At 37.2% G+C, this 19,057-nt stretch overlaps 1 protein-coding gene across 2 annotated transcripts in view; it reads left to right on the top strand.

Moving 5' to 3' along the window:
- LOC128665791 (beta-1,4 N-acetylgalactosaminyltransferase 2-like) overlaps nucleotides 1-19,057 on the top strand; it is a 358,995-nt gene that overhangs the window by 135,433 nt on the left and 204,505 nt on the right. For both annotated transcript variants that reach the window (XM_053719993.1, XM_053719991.1), the window contains one exon: nucleotides 9,549-9,722. The gene's annotated coding sequence lies outside the window, so the exon portion shown is untranslated. The remainder of the gene's footprint in view (nucleotides 1-9,548; nucleotides 9,723-19,057) is intronic.

The following is a 19,057-nucleotide window of genomic DNA, read 5'->3' as shown; positions in this document are numbered from 1 at the left end:
TCCTAGAATTTTACAGTTTTCTTCAGGATGGTTTGGATAAGGGTTTGTCTGCAAGTTCTTTGAATGAACAAATCTCCGCTCTTTCTGTTTTATTTCACAAAAAGATTGCTATACTTCCTGATATACACTGTTTTGTACAGGCTTTAGTTCTTATTCAGCCTGTTATTTAATCAATTTCTCCTCCTTGGAGTCTTAATTTGGTTCTGACGGCTTTACGGGTTCTTCCATTTGAACCTATGCATTTTTTGGACATTAAACTACTTTCTTGGAAAGTGTTGTTCCTTTTGGCCATCTCTTCTGCTAGAAGAGTTTCTGAGTTATCTGCTCTTTCTTGTGAGTGTCCTTTTCTGATTTTTTCATCAGGATAAGGCAGTTTTGCGGACTTCTTTTTAATTTTTACCTAAGGTTGTGAATTCTAACAACATTAGTAGAGAAATTGTTGTCCCTTCCTTGTGTCCTAATCCTAAGAATTCTTTGGAAAGTTCCTTACATTCTTTGGATGTGGTAAGAGCTTTGAAATATTATGTGGAAGCTACTAAAGATTTCCGGAAGACTTCCAGTCTATTTGTTTTATTTTCTGGTCCTAGGAAAGGTCAGAAGGCTTCTGCTATTTCCTTGGCTTCTTGGTTGAAACTTTTAATTCATCAAGCTTATTTTTGAGTCGAGTAAGGCCCCGCCTCAGAGAATTACAGCTCATTCTACTAGATCAGTCTACACTTTGTGGGCTTTTAAGAATGAAGCTTCAGTTGATCAGATTTGCAAAGTGGCAACTTGGTCCTCTTTGCATACATTTACTAAATTCTACCATTTTGATGTATTTGCTTCTTCGGAAGCAGTTTTTGGTAGAAAAGTTCTTCAGGCAGCTGTTTCAGTTTGATTCTTCTGCTTTTGATTTAAGTTTTTTTCTTTCAAATGAAATAAACTTATATTTTTGGGTTGTGGATTAATTTTTTTCAGCTGATTATGGCTGTTTATATTTTATTCCCTCCCTCTCTAGTGACTCTTGAGTGGAGATCCACATCTTGGATATTGATATACCGTATGTCACTAGCTCATGGACTCTTGCCAATTACATGAAAGAAAACATAATTTATGTAAGAACTTACCTGATAAATTAATTTCTTTCATATTGGCAAGAGTCCACGAGGCCCACTCTTTTTATGGTGGTTATAATTTTTTGTATAATGCACAATTATTTCCAAATTTCCTTTGTTAATGCTTTCTACTCCTTTCTTTATCACCCCACTGCTTGGCTATTCGTTAAACTGAATTGTGGGTGTGGTGAGGGGTGTATTTATAGGCATTTTGAGGTTTGGGAAACTTTGTTCCTCCTGGTAGGATTGTATATCCCATATGTCACTAGCTCATAGACTCTTGCCAATATGAAAGAAATGAATGTATCAGGTAAGTTCTTACATAAATTATGTTTTTTTACAAATTTGTGTAAAATGTTTAGATTTTTGAGGTGAGCCGGGGGTCTTCCTGGGAGAGAGTCTGTTGAGAGACAATAGTGGGATCAGATTAAAATCACCTGCTAAGATTAATTTTTTTATCAATATACTTAGAGAGCCTAGTTATCATTGTGTTCCAAAAGTCACAATCAGTACTATTAGGTCCATAAATATTACAGAATGTATATTTTTCCTGGGCAATCTCAATGCTTAAAATCATCCACCTATCATGTGGATCAATTTCTGTATATAGAATGTTGTAACTAAGATTTTTATTTATTAAAAACGCCACCCCTTTCTTTCTCTTAGAACACGAAGATGCAATAACCTGGCCTTCCCACTTACTTAAGTTTAGCAGCTTCTTCTAGTTTTATGTGTCTCCTGTAATAGCACTAAATCGGGATTATACTTAGCTAAATGTTTGATTATTCATTTTCTTTTACTGGGATGGGTTATGCCACCTACATTGCACAAAATACATTTAATTAGATCCTTCATTTCCTAGGTAAGAAATAATATATAAAAGCTGAAGCTGCAATCCCAGGGAGAAGGTGTGGTAGGGAGGGTAGGGAAAAGCTGGGAGAAAAAAAAAAGGGGGTAAAACGAAGGAGTGGGTAAAGAATACCCAAAGATAGACATTCCAACAGAAAAACAAAAACAAAAACCATATCCTTGTCAAAATCTAAACCTATCACATACATTATATAATTTCAGCAAGCTTACATCATAGCACATTTTTCTTTTTCCTTCATTATTTTACAGTGTAATGCCCACAGATGGACATACCGACTGAAATTAAAAACATGATAACCCATATCTGTAACAAGAATTGGACAAGTCGCTTGCCTATATCTTTCCAAATTGCTTACATCAAAGAACATTTTTCACTATTATTCAGTGTAATAATAGCATCTTCCTCTTCTATTCAGAGTTTAGCAGGGTAAAGAAGTCTGGCCTTGTGGGCTGCACTAATCAATTTTGTACAAAATGGGGATATCTCTTTTCTTTTTGCGGACTAGTCCTGACATTTTACTCATTTTTCTATAAAGTCTGAGAATATTAATTTTGTCTTGATAATTTAAAAATGTGATCATGATAGGTCTATTATATTTTGAATCATTGGTACTGGTCCTGATAGGCCCTAATCTATGTGACCTTTCAATTGCTAATGGCAGATCTTTTTGTGTTTTACCTAAGGCACGAGGGAGGGTTGTACCTGCCAGATGTAAATAGTCAGAATAATCTCTGCTTTCCGGGAGACCTATAATTTTAAGGTTGTTCCACCGAGAGCGGTCTTCTAGCTCATATAATTCATCTTGCATTGTTTTTAAACGTGTATCTTGGTTGTCTAAGATCTGACCCTGTTTAAAAAGTGTATCTTCGACTTCTGATACCCTGTTTTTGACTTCTGTAAGCCGACTGAAAAATTGTCTTACTTCTGTCATTAAGTTGCTCATTTGCGATTTTTATAATTCAAATTGTGGTAGAAAAATGTCTGACAACTAACTATTGGTTGTATATCAATTTTGTGTATCATAGCCTCACTGAGATTATCCAAATGTATATCAGAAGTGCGTAACTTTTTGTCTTTCTGTTTGACAGGCACAACCGGGGAATTGTGTTTAAAATTAGTGATGCACCTTTTCATGTGCAAGCATCTATAGCAGAAAAGGAAATCAGTAAAAAAATGAGGAAGGAAATAGTGAGTGTGTTTAAAGGGGAGTATATGTGAGATATACAAGCTCACACAGAGCAGAGGGCAAGAAGTGCAAAAAATAAATAAATAAATAAATAAATAAATAAAGTAAAATCAAGTGAAAACGTGTTTATAGGAGGGTATACCTCACCATTGTAGTTTATACAAAATGTTACAAGTGAAAGAGTGTGTTTTTTTCCCTTTTTCTTTTTTAAATAAAGTAAGTGAGTTCTAGTTTGCCATGCGGCACATAGTTGCTTGATTACAGTTTATATAGCTATAAGTCAGATTAAATGCCTTTTCAGAGAAACCTCTAATATGAAAGAGACAATGGGGGGTAGTTATCAACGTGTCTATTTTACCTGTCTTCGCCGGCCCAATACGCCCGCCTAAGCTCGCCTCACATCGCCGCCGCGGACCTGCAAAAATCCGCCAAAGTTATCAAAAAAGCTGTCAAAAAGCCACGCACCAAGTACGGGGCGATGAGCAGCGGATTGTGAGAGTTATCACTCATCCGATCTCGCTGCTCTTCGGCTTTTTTACAGCTTTCTTGCTAGCCTGTCACTAAGCACCCACACTAAACTACACTGTTCTACCCCCTATACCGGCGCCCCCGGAGCCCCCCGCAACTAAATAAAGTTATTAACCCCTAAACCGCCGCTCCTAGACCCGCTGCAACTCTTATAAATGTATTAACCCCTAAACCGCCGCTCCCGGACACCGCAGCAACCTACATTATACCTAGTAACCCCTATCCTGCCCCCCCTATACCATCGCCCTCTATAATAAAGTTATTAACCCCTATCCTGCTGATCCCGCACCTCGCCGCAACTAAATAAATAGTTTAACCCCTAAACCGCCGCTCCCTGACCCCGCCGCAACCTATATTAAATTTATTAACCCCTATCCTGCCCCCCCTACACCGTCGCCACCTATAATACATTTATTAACCCCTATCCTGCCCCCCACTACACCGCCGCCATTGTAATAAAATTATTAACCCCTAAACCTAAGTCTAACACTAACCCTAACACCCCCTAACTTAAATATTAATTAAATAAATCTAAAAAATATTTCTATTATGAACTAATTATGAAAGTTACAATTACACCTAACACTACACTATACTTTAATAAATTATTACTATTTAAAACTAAATACTTACCTGTAAAATAAACCCTAAGATATCTACAATATAATTAATAATTACATTGTAGCTATCTTAGGATTTATATTTATTTTACAGGCAACTTTGTATTTATTTTAGCTAGTTAGAATAGTTATTAAATAGTTATTAACTATTTAATAACTACCTAGCTAAAAGAAATGAAAAATTACCTGTAAAATAAATCCTAACCTAAGTTACAATTAAACCTAACACTACACTATCATTAAATAAATTAAATAAATTAACTACAAATAACTACAATTAAATACAATTACATAAACTAACTGAAGTACAAAAAATAAAAAAATAGGTTACAAACATTTAAAAAATATTACAACAATTTTAAGCTAATTACACCTAATCTAAGCCCCCTAATAAAATAACAAAGCCCCCCAAAATAAAAAATTCCCTACCCTATTCTAAATTAAAAAGGTTCAAAGCTCTTTTACCTTACCAGCCCTTAAAAGGGCCTTTGCGGGGCATGCCCCAAAGAAAACTGTAAAAGAAAAATACAACCCCCCCAACATTAAAACCCACCACCCACATACCCCTAATCTAACCCAAACCCCCCTTAAATAAACCTAACACTACCCCCCTGAAGATCATCCTACCTTGAGCCGTCTTCAGCCAGCCGACCCACCGATGGAACTGAGGAGGAGATCCAGAGCAGCAGAAGTGATCCTCCAAGAGGCGCTGAAGAAATCTTCCATCCGATGAAGTGATCCTCCAGGCGGCGCTGAAGAAGTCTTCTATCCGGGCGATGTCATCTTCCAAGCGGCGCTGAAGAATTCTTCTATCCGGGCAATGTCATCTTCCAAGCGGGGTCTTCAATCTTCAATCTTCATCCCGCCGACGCGGAACATCCTTCTTTCCCGACGGACTACCGACGAATGAAGGCTCCTTTAAGGGACGTCATCCAAGATGGCGTCCCTTCAATTCCAATTGGCTGATAGGATTCTATCAGCCAATCGGAATTAAGGTAGGAAAAATCTGATTGGCTGATTGAATCAGCCAATCAGATTGAAGTTCAATCTGATTCAATCAGCCAATCAGATTTTTCCTACCTTAATTCCGATTGGCTGATAGAATCCTATCAGCCAATCGGAATTGAAGGGACGCCATCTTGGATGACGTCCCTTAAAGGAGCCTTCATTCGTCGGTAGTCTGTCGGGAAAGAAGGATGTTCCGCGTCGGCGGGATGAAGATTGAAGATTGAAGACCCCGCTTGGAAGATGACATCGCCCGGATGGAAGACTTCTTCAGCGCCGCCTGGAGGATCACTTCATTGGATGGAAGATTTCTTCAGCGCCCCTTGGAGGATCACTTCTGCCGCTCCGGATCTCCTCTTCAGTTCCATTGGTGGCTCGGCTGAGTGAAGACGACTAAAGGTAGGATGATCTTCAGGGGATTAGTGTTAGGTTATTTTAAGGGGGGTTTGGGTTAGATTAGGGGTATGTGGGTGGTGGGTTTTAATGTTGGGGGGTTGTATTTTTCTTTTACAGGCAAAAGAGCTGAATTCTTTGGGGCATGCCCCACAAAAGGCCCTTTTAAGGGCTGGTAAGGTAAAAGAGCTTTGAACTTTTTTAATGTAGAATAGGGTAGGGAATTTTTTTATTTTGGGGGGATTTGTTATTTTATTAGGGGGCTTAGATTAGGTGTAATTATCTTAAAATTGTTGTAATATTTTTTAAATGTTTGTAACCTATTTTTTATTTTTTGTAACTTACTTTTTTTATTTTTTGTACTTTAGTTAGTTTATGTAATTGTATTTAATTGTAGTTATTTGTATTTAATTTATTTAATTTATTTAATGATAGTGTAGTGTTAGGTTTAATTGTAATTTAGGTTAGGATTTATTTTACAGGTAATTTTGCATTTCTTTTAGCTAGGTAGTTATTAAATAGTTAATAACTATTTATTAACTATTCTAACTAGCTAAAATAAATACAAAGTTACCTGTAAAATAAATATAAATCCTAAAATAGGTACAATGTAATTATTAATTACATTGTAGCTATCTTAGGGTTTATTTTACAGGTAAGTATTTAGTTTTAAATAGGAATAATTTATTAAAGTATAGTGTAGTGTTAGGTGTAATTGTAACTTAGGTTATTTTTTATTTTACAGGTAAATTTCTCTTTATTTTAGCTAGGTAAGCTATTAAATAGTTAATAACTATTTAATAGCTATTGTACCTAGTTAAAATAAATTGAAAGTTACCTATAAAATAAAAATAAATCCTATGATAGCTACAATATAATTATTATTTATATTGTAGCTATATTAGGGTTTATTTTAAAGGTAAGTATTTAGTTTTAAATAGGATTAATTTAGTTAATAATAGAAATATTTTTTAGATTTATTTAATTAATATTTAAGTTAGGGGGTGTTAGGGTTAGTGTTAGACTTAGGTTTAGGGGTTAATAAATTTATTACAGTGGCGGCGGTGTAGTGGGGGCAGGATAGGGGTTAATAAATGTATTATAGGTGGCGACAGTGTAGGGGGGGCAGGATAGGGGTTAATAAATTTATTACAGTGGCGGCAGTGAAGTGGGGGGCAGGATAGGGGTTAATAAATGTATTATAGGTGGCGACGGTGTAAGGGGGGCAGATTAGGGGTTAATAAATTTAATATAGGTTGCGGCAGGGTCCGGGAGCGGCAGTTTAGGGGTTAATACATTTATTATAGTTGCGGCGGAGTCAGGGAGCGGCGGTTTAGGGGTTAATATGTATAGAGTAGCTTGCGGTGGGCTCCGGGAGTGGCGGATTAGGGGTTAACATATTTATTATAGTGGCGGTGGGCTCCGGGAGCGGCGGTTTAGGGGTTAACATATTTATTATAGTGGCGGTGGGCTCCGGAACGGCGGTTTAGGGGGTAATAACTTTATTTAGTTGCGGCGGTGTAGGGGGGGGACAGACTAGGGGTGTTTAGACTCAGGGTACATGTTAGGGTGTTAGGTGTAGACATCTCCCATATGAATCAATGGGATGTCTGTCAGCAGCGAACTTGTACTTTCGCTATGGTCAGACTCCCATTGATTCCCATTGCCGAGCGTACCTGCTAGTTTTTTGATAACTAGCAAAAGTAGTCAGATTGTGCCACACTTGTGTGCGGAACATCTAGAGTGACGTAAGAATCGATCTGTGTCGGACTGAGTCCGGCGGATCGAAGCTTATGTCACAAAATTCTACTTTTGCCGGTCTCTAGCCTTTGATAACTAAGGCGAATCAGCCTCGCCACAAATACGCTGCGGAATTCCAGCATATTTGAGGTTGACGGCTTGATAACTAGGCCCCAATATGGCGAATTGTTTGGGTTTAGAGCAGCAGGGGTATACACACACAGCTGACGTGTATAATTATCAGAATATCTTAGAAACCAAAGCACTGCTATCACGCCTCCAGCAGATTTCAGCCAGCATTAACTATGTACCATAGCTGGGAGGACACATTTATGAGTTATTATTACACTCCCTTCTATCTCCCTGGTTCAGACATATACAGTAGTTATATACAGTTGCAGTATTATAACATGCAATGATAAATGCTGACAGCGTATGCTCTCAGCATTTATCAATGTGCAGCGGACATGATCCGCTATATCGGTTCATGTCCGCTCGCACCAAAGTAAATATGCCCCATATAGTCTAACTAGAGCAACCTTATTCCAGTGCTGTAACTTTACTCTCGCTTTAGACACAGAAACTCTGTAGCTGAAGTTAAAAAAAAATAAAAATCCCAAGGACACACAAAGACAGAATATACTGTAGGGTAGAGGGGAAATATGTCCTCAGTGCAACTTAGTGCTTAAACACTTTAGGGGCAGTCAAGTAAAATGTTCTATGTTGATGCTGCCAGCTTTGATGGCTTATTTAGTAACCAACTTATAAAATGTTGGCTTGTTTAAATTAGCCCAAGCACCAGGACTTCCCAAGGGCAGTGTACAAAAATAAAAAAGAAACATCCAATTTCTTAACAGCTATAATGTGTAAAGAGGATTACAGTGATGGGAAAGTCCTTGCGCTTTGGGAGCGTTCCTTGCTCTGTCCCCGCTCTGTTTGGCGATGTTGAATTTGCAGAAGTTGCGATCAACCAGTTAGCCCAGAGTCTTAGACCTCCTGCTGAAGACTCCTCTCCAGCTACACACCTGCCATAGGTGTATGCGCGAATCACTCCTTGCCAAGCAAAACACTTGTGTTGCCCGGCTTCATCAATAGCCAATCCCACCTTAGGGCTTTGTCTCCCTCTTAGCCACCCTCTGTGAGTAAGACCTGGTATCCTGTTATCCTTAGCCCTCCAGCTGATATGGGTACGGCTCCGGCAATCCAGCTGCCTGCAGCTTGTTTAAAGGCTTCCGAGTCGTGCTCCACACACCGGGTGCTTGTCTCCTAGGAAGGATATCTCCTTCGGCAACGGACATGCAAGATAGGTGGGGATAGGTTGAGCTCGCTGAATCCCTCATGCACCTCTTAGCTCCTCCCACCGAAAGCAAAGGGGCAGTGTAGTATAATATTTTCTTCCCTTATATGTGTACCTAGTTATTCATTTGACCTCTTGGAGTTTATTAAATTGTTTCTCATTTGAAACAGCTAATATTGCCTATCAAACAAACATGGGAACAAGAAGATTTAGATAAAATAAAGCTCACACTGGGGGGCTGTGACAGAGAGGTACTAAAATGTTCATTTTCCATTGCTCTTTGAAAGTACTGGCCTTTGATAAGGAAGACTTTGTGTAATTAATTAGACAGATAACATAATAAGATATTCTCTCCTTACAAGATAAGCTCACTGTATTGGGCTGTGGTTTCAGGTAACAGAAACAGCTATTTCATATACAAAAATATACATAAAGGATCAATTAGCCTTACATTTTATACTCTCCAGCTGGTCTAACAATCAATTGAAACATATTAGGAAGACACCAATTTTATAATTCACTGTCCCTTTAAATGTTGAATGGAATGCCAGAGGATTTTTTTTGTACTGCCTTGTTGCTTTGATTCCTACTGATTGGCAGATGTATGACCATGGAAGACATATGTAGATAGACTTTTCTTTATGTCAGGTTTATGATGTTATGATATTTCTGTAATGTTAAAGGGACATTATACACTCATTTTTTCTTTGCATAAATGTTTTGTAGATTATCTATTTATATAGCTCATAAAGTTGTTGTTTTTTTAAAATGTATAGTTTTGCTTATTTTTAAATAACATTACTCTGTTTTTCAGACTCCTAACCAAGCCCCAAAGTTTTATGAGAATACCGCTACCGACTCCAGCTTGCTCCTGTTTGTGTGAAGGGTCTTTTCATATGCAAAAGAAGGGGGGGGGGAGTGTCTTATTTCCCACTTGCAGTGGGCTTTCCAACTACCTTTTCAACAGAGCTAAACTGAGAGCTTCTAAGTAAGTTGTAAACAGTTTTATACTGGATTTTTATATCAGTATTTGTGCATCTTATTCTTTATAGTAGTGTCTATTACATGCAGTTATATGACAATTACTGTATACTGTATATTTATATCAGTGTCTGTACATATTCTGTATAGTAGTGTCTATTACATTCAGTTATATGACAATTACTGTATACTGTATATTTATACAGGGAGTGCAGAATTATTAGGCAAATGAGTATTTTGACCACATCATCCTCTTTATGCATGTTGTCTTACTCCAAGCTGTATAGACTCGAAAGCCTACTTCCAATTAAGCATATTAGGTGATGTGCATCTCTGTAATGAGAAGGGGTGTGGTCTAATGACATCAACACCCTATATCAGGTGTGCATAATTATTAGGCAAATTCCTTTCCTTTGGCAAAATGGGTCAAAAGAAGGACTTGACAGGCTCAGAAAAGTCAAAAATAGTGAGATATCTTGCAGAGGGATGCAGCACTCTTAAAATTGCAAAGCTTCTGAAGCGTGATCATCGAACAATCAAGCGTTTCATTCAAAATAGTCAACAGGGTCGCAAGAAGCGTGTGGAAAAACCAAGGCGCAAAATAACTGCCCATGAACTGAGAAAAGTCAAGCGTGCAGCTGCCAAGATGCCACTTGCCACCAGTTTGGCCATATTTCAGAGCTGCAACATCACTGGAGTGCCCAAAAGCACAAGGTGTGCAATACTCAGAGACAAGGCCAAGGTAAGAAAGGCTGAAAGACGACCACCACTGAACAAGACACACAAGCTGAAATGTCAAGACTGGGCCAAGAAATATCTCAAGACTGATTTTTCTAAGGTTTTATGGACTGATGAAATGAGAGTGAGTCTTGATGGGCCAGATGGATGGGCCCGTGGCTGGATTGGTAAAGGGCAGAGAGCTCCAGTCCGACTCAGACGCCAGCAAGGTGGAGGTGGAATACTGGTTTGGGCTGGTATCATCAAAGATGAGCTTGTGGGGCCTTTTCGGGTTGAGGATGGAGTCAAGCTCAACTCCCAGTCCTACTGACAGTTTCTGGAAGACACCTTCTTCAAGCAGTGGTACAGGAAGAAGTCTACATCCTTCAAGAAAAACATGATTTTCATGCAGGACAATGCTCCATCACACGCGTCCAAGTACTCCACAGCGTAACGGGCAAGAAAGGGTATAAAAGAAGAAAATCTAATGACATGGCCTCCTTGTTCACCTGATCTGAACCCCATTGAGAACCTGTGGTCCATCATCGAATGTGAGATTTACAAGGAGGGAAAACAGTACACCTCTCTGAACAGTGTCTGGGAGGCTGTGGTTGCTGCTGCACGCAATGTTGATGGTGAACAGATCAAAACACTGACAGAATCCATGGATGGCAGGCTTTTGAGTGTCCTTGCAAAGAAAGGTGACTATATTGGTCAATGATTTGTTTTTGTTTTGTTTTTGAATGTCAGAAATGTATATTTGTAAATGTTGAGATGTTATATTGGTTTCACTGGTAAAAATAAATAATTGAAATGGGTATATATTTGTTTTTTGTTAAGTTGCCTAATAATTATGCACAGTAATAGTCACCTGCACACACAGATATCCCCTAAAATAGCTATAACTAAAAACAAACTAAAAACTACTTCCAAAAATATTCAGCTTTGATATTAATGAGTTTTTTGGGTTCATTGAGAACATGGTTGTTGTTCAATAATAAAATTAATCCTCAAAAATACAACTTGCCTAATAATTCTGCACTCCCTGTATCAGTATCTGTACATATTCTGTATAGTAGTGTCTATTACATGCAGTTATATGACAAATAGTGTATACTGTATATTTATATAAGTATCTGTACATATTCTGTATAGTAGTGTCTGTTACATACAGTTATATGACAATTAGTGTATACTGTACATCTATATCAGTATCTGTACATATTCTGTATAGTAGTGTCTATTACATGCAGTTATATGACAATTAGTGTATACTGTATATTTATATCAGTATCTGTACATATTCTGTATAGTAGTGTCTATTACATGCAGTTATATGACAATTAGTGTATACTGTATATTTATATCAGTATCTGTACATATTCTGTATAGTAGTGTCTATTACATGCAGTTATATGACAATTAGTGTATACTGTATATTTATATCAGTATCTGTACATATTCTGTATAGTAGTGTCTGTTACATGCAGTTATATGACAATTAGTGTATACTGTATATTTATATAAGTATCTGTACATATTCTGTATAGTAGTGTCTGTTACATGCAGTTATATGACAATTAGTATATACTGTATATTTATATCAGTATCTGTACATATTCTGTATAGTAGTGTCTATTACATGCAGTTATATAACAATTAGTGTATAATGTATATTTATATCAGTATCTGTACATATTCTGTATAGTAGTGTCTATTACATGCAGTTATATGTAATTAGTGTATACTGTATATTTATATCAGTATCTCTACATATTCTGTATAGTAGTGTCTATTACATGCAGTTATATGTAATTAGTGTATACTGTATATTTATATCAGTATCTGTACATATTCTGTATAGTAGTGTCTATTACATGCAGTTATATGACAATTAGTGTATACTGTATATTTATATCAGTATCTGTACATATTCTGTATAGTAGTGTCTATTACATGCAGTTATATGACAATTAGTGTATACTGTATATTTATATCAGTATCTGTACATATTCTGTATAGTAGTGTCTATTACATGCAGTTATATGACAATTAGTGTATACTGTATATTTATATCAATATCTGTACATATTCTGTATAGTAGTGTCTATTACATGCAGTTATATGACAATTAGTGTATACTGTATATTTATATCAGTATCTGTACATATTCTGTATAGTAGTGTCTGTTACATGCAGTTATATGTAATTAGTGTATACTGTATATTTATATCAGTATCTGTACATATTCTGTATAGTAGTGTCTATTACATGCAGTTATATGACAATTAGTGTATACTGTATATTTATATCAGTATCTGTACATATTCTGTATAGTAGTGTCTATTACATGCAGTTATATGACAATTAGTGTATACTGTATATTTATATCAGTATCTGTGCATCTTATTCTTTATAGTAGTGTCTATTACATGCAGTTGTATGAAAATGATTGTATACTGTCCCTTTAAATTACTTACGTTCTTGACCCAATCATTGAATGACTTGTTCTCTTTGTGCTGCTATCTTTATAAGCAAAGTTACAAAAAATAAAATTAAACTTTCATGATGCAAATAGTGCAAGCAGTTTTAAATACTTCTCCAATGGTCAAATTTGCTTTGTTTACTCTGTATACGTTGTTGAAAAGCATACATAGGTAGGCTTAGGAGCAAAAGCGCTGGGAGTTATACATATATACCTCTTGTCATTGGCTCAATCGATATATATAGATCCCAATAGTTCATTGGGAGAAATATATTGGAAAGTTGTTTAAGCCTTTTCCCATTTAAGCTGATTTTGAGCCTTTTTTGCTGGTTACATTTAAACACTACAGTAAGTGACCCACACAAATTATAAAACATTTTACAACTTTGCAATTAACTTCTATCATCAAATTTGCTTTGCTCTCTTGGTATTCTTTGTTGAAAGCTAAACCTAGGTAGGCTCATTTACTAATTTCTAAGCCCTTATCTAAGCCACTTATATGAATGCATTTGACAGTTTTTCTCAGCTAGAGGACATTAGTTCACGTGTTACACTTCTTTGGCCTTACCCCAAAACGACTTACGTAAACTTTCTAAAGTCTTTTTTCTATGGGACTTCCATAGCGCCGGTATTACGAGTCTGTCCTGGGAGGCCAAAAAGTGAGCGGTACACCCTCTACCTCCAAAATCCCTAATGCATTCTAAAGTCAGTAGTTAAGAGTTTTATGGTACAACGCCGTAACATAAAACTCATAACTAAAGTGCTAAAAAGTACACTAACACCCATAAACTACCTGTTAACCCCTAAACCAAGGCCCTCCCGCATCGCAAACACTAAAATTAAATTTTTAACCCTTATCTGCCACTCCAGACACCACCGTTACCTACATTATATTTATGAACCCCTAATTTGCTACCCCCAACATCGCCGCCACCTATATTATATGTATTAACCCCTAATCTGCCGCCCCCAATGTCGCCGCCACCTACCTACACTTATTAACCTCTAATCTGCCGCCCCCAATGTCGCTGCCACTATAATAAACATATTAACCCCTAAACCGCCGCACTCCCGCCTCACAAACATTAGTTAAATATTATTAACCCCTAATCTGCCGTCCCTAACATCGCCGCCACTTACCTACACTTATTAACCCCTAATCTGCCGTCCCCAACGTCGCCGCCACTATACTAAATTTATTAACCCCTAAACCTAAGTCTAATCCTAACCCTAACACCCCCTAACTTAAATATAATTAAAAAAAATCTAAAGAAAACCTATTATTAATAACTAAATTATTCCTATTTAAAACTAAATACTTACCTATAAAATAAACCCTAAGCTAGCTAAAATATAAGTAATAGTTACATTGTATCTAGCTTAGGGTTTATTTTTATTTTACAGGCAAGTTTGTATTTATTTTAACTAGGTACAATAGTTATTAAATAGTTATTAGCTATTTAATAACTACCTAGCTAAAATAAATACAAAATTACCTAAATTAAATTAGCTAAAGTACAAAAAAAACACACTAAATTACAGAAAATAATAAACAAATTACAGACATTTAAACTAATTACACCTAATCTAATAGCCCTATCAAAATAAAAAAGCCCCCCCAAAATAAAAAAAAACCCTAGCCTAAACTAAACTATCAATAGCCCTTAAAAGTGCCTTTTGCGGGGCATTGCCTCAAAGAAATCAGCTCTTTTACCTGTAAAAAAAAATACAAACAACCCCCCCAACAGTAAAACCCACCACCCACACAAACAACCCCCAAATAAAATACTATGTAAAAAAACTAAGCTCCCCATTGCCCTGAAAAGGGCATTTGGATGGGCATTGCCCTTAAAAAGGCAGTTAGCTCTTTTGCAGGTCCAAACCCTAACCTTAAAATAAAACCCACCCAATACACCCTCAAAAAAAAACCTAACACTAACCCCCTGAAGATTGACTTACAGTTCTGAAGACCGGACATCCACCCTCAAGGAAGCGGCAGAAGTCTTCATCCAACTGGGCCGAAGTCCTCAATGAAGTCGGGAGAAGTCTTCATCCAAGCCGGGCGAAGTGGTCCTGCAGATGGGCAGAAGTCTTTATCCAGACGGCATCTTCTGTCTTCATCCATCCGACGCGGAGCGGGTCCATCTTCAAGACATCCGACGCAGAGCATCCTCTTCGTCCGTCGACTACCCAACGAATGAAGGTTCCTTTAAGTGACGTCATCCAAGATGGCATCCCTTAGATTCCAATTGGCTGATAGAATTCTATCAGCCAATCGGAATTAAGGTAGGAAAAATCCTATTGGCTGATGCAATCAACCAATAGGATTGAAGTTCAATCCTATTGGCTGATGCAATCAGCCAATAGGATTGAAGGGACACTGAACCCAAATTTTTTCTTTCATAATTCAGATAGAGCATGCAATTTTAAGCAACTTTCTAATTTATTCCTATTATCAATTTTTCTTCGTTCTCTTGCTACCTTTATTTGAAAAAGAAGGCATCTAAGCTTTTTTTTTTGTTCAGAACTCTGGACAGCACATTTTTATTGGTGGATGAACTTATCCACCAATCAGCAAGGACAACCCAGGTTGTTCACCAAAAATGGGCCGGCATCTAAACTTACATTCTTGCATTTCAAATAAAGATACCAAGAGAATAAAGAAAATTTGATAATAGGAGTAAAATAGAAAGTTGCTTAAAATGTCATGCTCTATCTGAATCATGAAAGAAAAAATTTGGGTTCAGTGGCCCTTTGAGCTCACATTCTATTGGCTGTTCCAAATTTGATAGGGCTATTAGATTAGGCGTAATTAGTTTAAATATCTGTAATTTGTTTATTATTTTCTGTAATTTAGTGGGGGTTTTTTTGTACTTTAGCTAATTTAATTTAGTTAATTTATTTAATTATAGTGTAGTGTTAGGTGTTAGTGTAACTTAGGTTAGGTTTTATTTTACAGGTACTTTTGTATTTATTTTAGCTAGGTAGTTATTAAATAGTTAATAACTATTTAATAACTATTCTACCTAGTTAAAATAAATACAAACTTGCCCGTAAAATAAAAATAAACCCTAAGCTAGATACAATGTAACTATTAGTTATATTGTATTTATATGGATTTAAATTATATTTAAGTTAGGGGGTGTTAGGGTTAGGGTTAGACTTAGGTTTAGGGGTTAATAAATTTAGTATAGTGACAGCGACGTTGGGGGCAGAAGATTAGGGGTTAATAAGTGTAGGTAGGTGGCGGCGACATTGGGGCGGCAGATTAGGGGTTAATAAATATAATGTATGTGGCGGCGATGTTGGGGGCAGCAGATTAGGGGTTCATAAGTATAATGTAGGTGGCGGTGGTGTCCGGAGCGTCAGATTAGGGGTTAATAAGTATAATGCAGGTGGCGGCGATGTCGGGGGAGGCAGATTAGGGGTTAATAAGTCTAAGATTAGGGGTGTTTAGACTCGGGGTTCATGTTAGGGTGTTAGGTGTAAACATAAAATGTGTTTCCCCATAGGAGTCAATGGGGCTGCGTTACAGAGTTTTACTGGTATTGGAGTGCGGTAATGAGCAAAATGACGGCTCTGAGCCATCGCAAATTGTCCCATTCGCCGGGGCTTCATGGTCATGTCACGCGCAATGACATGATGATGTCACCGCGCAATTTTATTTAAAATTTACAATGTACAATGAAGGGAAATGGGGCATGCTGCTTAGAAACCTCTATCTCAGGCATTTAAGCAGCTACAGACCCCCAAGACCCACCGTTGGAAAGGTAATCGCTTAACTTTTCTAACAGTATACATATTGAAAAAAATAAAAAAGTAAAAAATAAATATATTTAAAAAAAAGCTCAAATCCAGCTTAGCACCCAGGTGGGAAATGGCTTAGCACTCAAAGAAAGTCCCGATATTCAAAACATTGACAGGTTGACGAGAAAATGCCTCTTTGGGTTCGCCAGGCTCTTAGTCCGTCTGTCTGTTGATATATTCAGGGCCGTCTTTAATATTGACTAGACCCTGGGCAAACATTTTTTTGCCCCCCCCCCACCATGCAATTTCACTCTCCACCCCAACATCCTAAAAACCACTAAATCAATTTATTTATTTTATATATATTTTTTAAGTTATTAACCCAGCAATGGATCATCCACTGCTGGGCTAATCATTTAAAAAAAAAAAAAAAAATGAAATAAATTGCTATATGTGAAACTGGACTTAAGCAGTACTAATAAGTAAATAAATATATACATTACTCCACTGTGGATTTATTTAATATGCTTTTGAATGTGATTCTGGTGTGAGCAGAACTACTATGGGAAGCTGTAAAATCTGAGACAGAGAGAAAAAAAACTATAAAAATAAACCTTACCTTAATGTGTGAAGTTTCTGTATGACACTATAAATCAGCCACAGCAGCACATGTCCCTTCTTTGCTAGGAACAAGTTCCCTCTCACCATGCACTAGACAATGCTGCATGGGGGGGGGGTGTGTGCACTCACTTATTCTTCCCACTGACACCTTTCTACAGAGCACTGTTCCCCTAACAAACTTCAGTTAGTTGATCTTAGGGACACAGCAGAAAGAGCAGGGCTAAGGTGACCAGCAGACTGGATGCTGCCTGCCCAAGACTGCATGGATACAGTGTGAGATGATTTACACAGCCTCAAGACTGAAGAGAGCAGTGTGTGCAGCTGCACCGATGCCCAAATCCTCATGGCCTGCCGCTCCAGCTTTCTATTGCATGCGCCTACAGTCAGCCCTATCCAGAAACATCCCCACCACCAGAGCAGTTACCTGGTAACAGTGGTAACCCCAGCAGGACCTTTTCTGATGCAGTGGGATTGGCTTGATGCCGAGTTAGGGCTTAGCATTCAGTGCTGCACAGTGCACATCTAAAACAACACATGGCACTAGCTTGGCACGGTCTGGCACAGTTTCTCACAAATAAATAAAAGCAGAGAACTTTTAACTGTGACAGTATAAGGACTAACTGTGCCCCCCCCCATGTCACATGACATCAGCAGTCTGGCATGAACCAAACATATTTTTTTTTTTACTCTTGGGCCCCTCAACTGCCCCTTTTGCCCTGTATTAAAGACGGCCCTGGGTATATACCAAAAAAAGGGCTGAACTGTGAAGTGCCGATGTGTGTTGATATGTCTCCCATAGGAAATAATAGGGATCATAGCTTCTGCCACTCATCTGAACCATCAGGGGGGGCGAATTTGAAGGGTTCCTAGACAGCAAGGAACACTTCATATAATACTTACCTAACCTAACTGTAACTAAACCTACACTACCTGCCTCACACCGGAAAATCTCGTCACTGAAAAGGTGGTGATACAAACATGGCTGACACCCTATAACTAACCTGCAGGGCAGCGTTTGGGATATATCACACTACTGGGGATGTTAGCCCATTTATAATGCAGGTTACCCCCTTGGAATGCCCAGCTAGCTCCCACCGCACCCCTATCTCTCTACTTTATGTCTATGATCAACCTTACTAACAAACACAAAAAACCTTCCTATTATAACTTTAGGAGTTATGTTGATACATGTATATATAATGTATCATTTATATGTATCTTATTGTTTAATGCATATTTTTGTAATTATTGTTTTGATTTTAAACAGCTGTTTTTTTGGTGTTTTCTATTTAAACAATAATATTTCTTTTTAGTTATATAAATTTAATATAAAAGTCAGTCGCCACAACGTTGAATTATTACATAACAGCATAATGTTTACATTTGCAAAGTTAAATAAATAGTTATGTAAAGATCTAAAGTTGCAGCGACTGACTTTTATATTAAATTTATATAACTAATAATAAATAATATTTAAAAGAAGACACACACACAAAAAACAACTGTTTAAAATCCAATTATTACTATAAATATGCATTATATTAGAAAATGCATATACATAAGACATTATATATACATATAGTTATCCTCTAAACTATTAACCACTTACGCTCCGTCACCCCCATACACATAATAACACACACACATATATATATATATATATATATATATATATATATATATATATATATATATATATATATATATATCAGCATATACATATAAATTGACAGAGAACACACAGTTCCCATAGACCGCAATGTAAAGGCACT

The sequence above is a fragment of the Bombina bombina genome, chromosome 7, assembly GCF_027579735.1.
Source record: "Bombina bombina isolate aBomBom1 chromosome 7, aBomBom1.pri, whole genome shotgun sequence".
Classification (NCBI taxonomy): Eukaryota; Metazoa; Chordata; class Amphibia; order Anura; family Bombinatoridae; genus Bombina; species Bombina bombina.
This window is presented reverse-complemented; position numbering and strand designations above follow the sequence as displayed.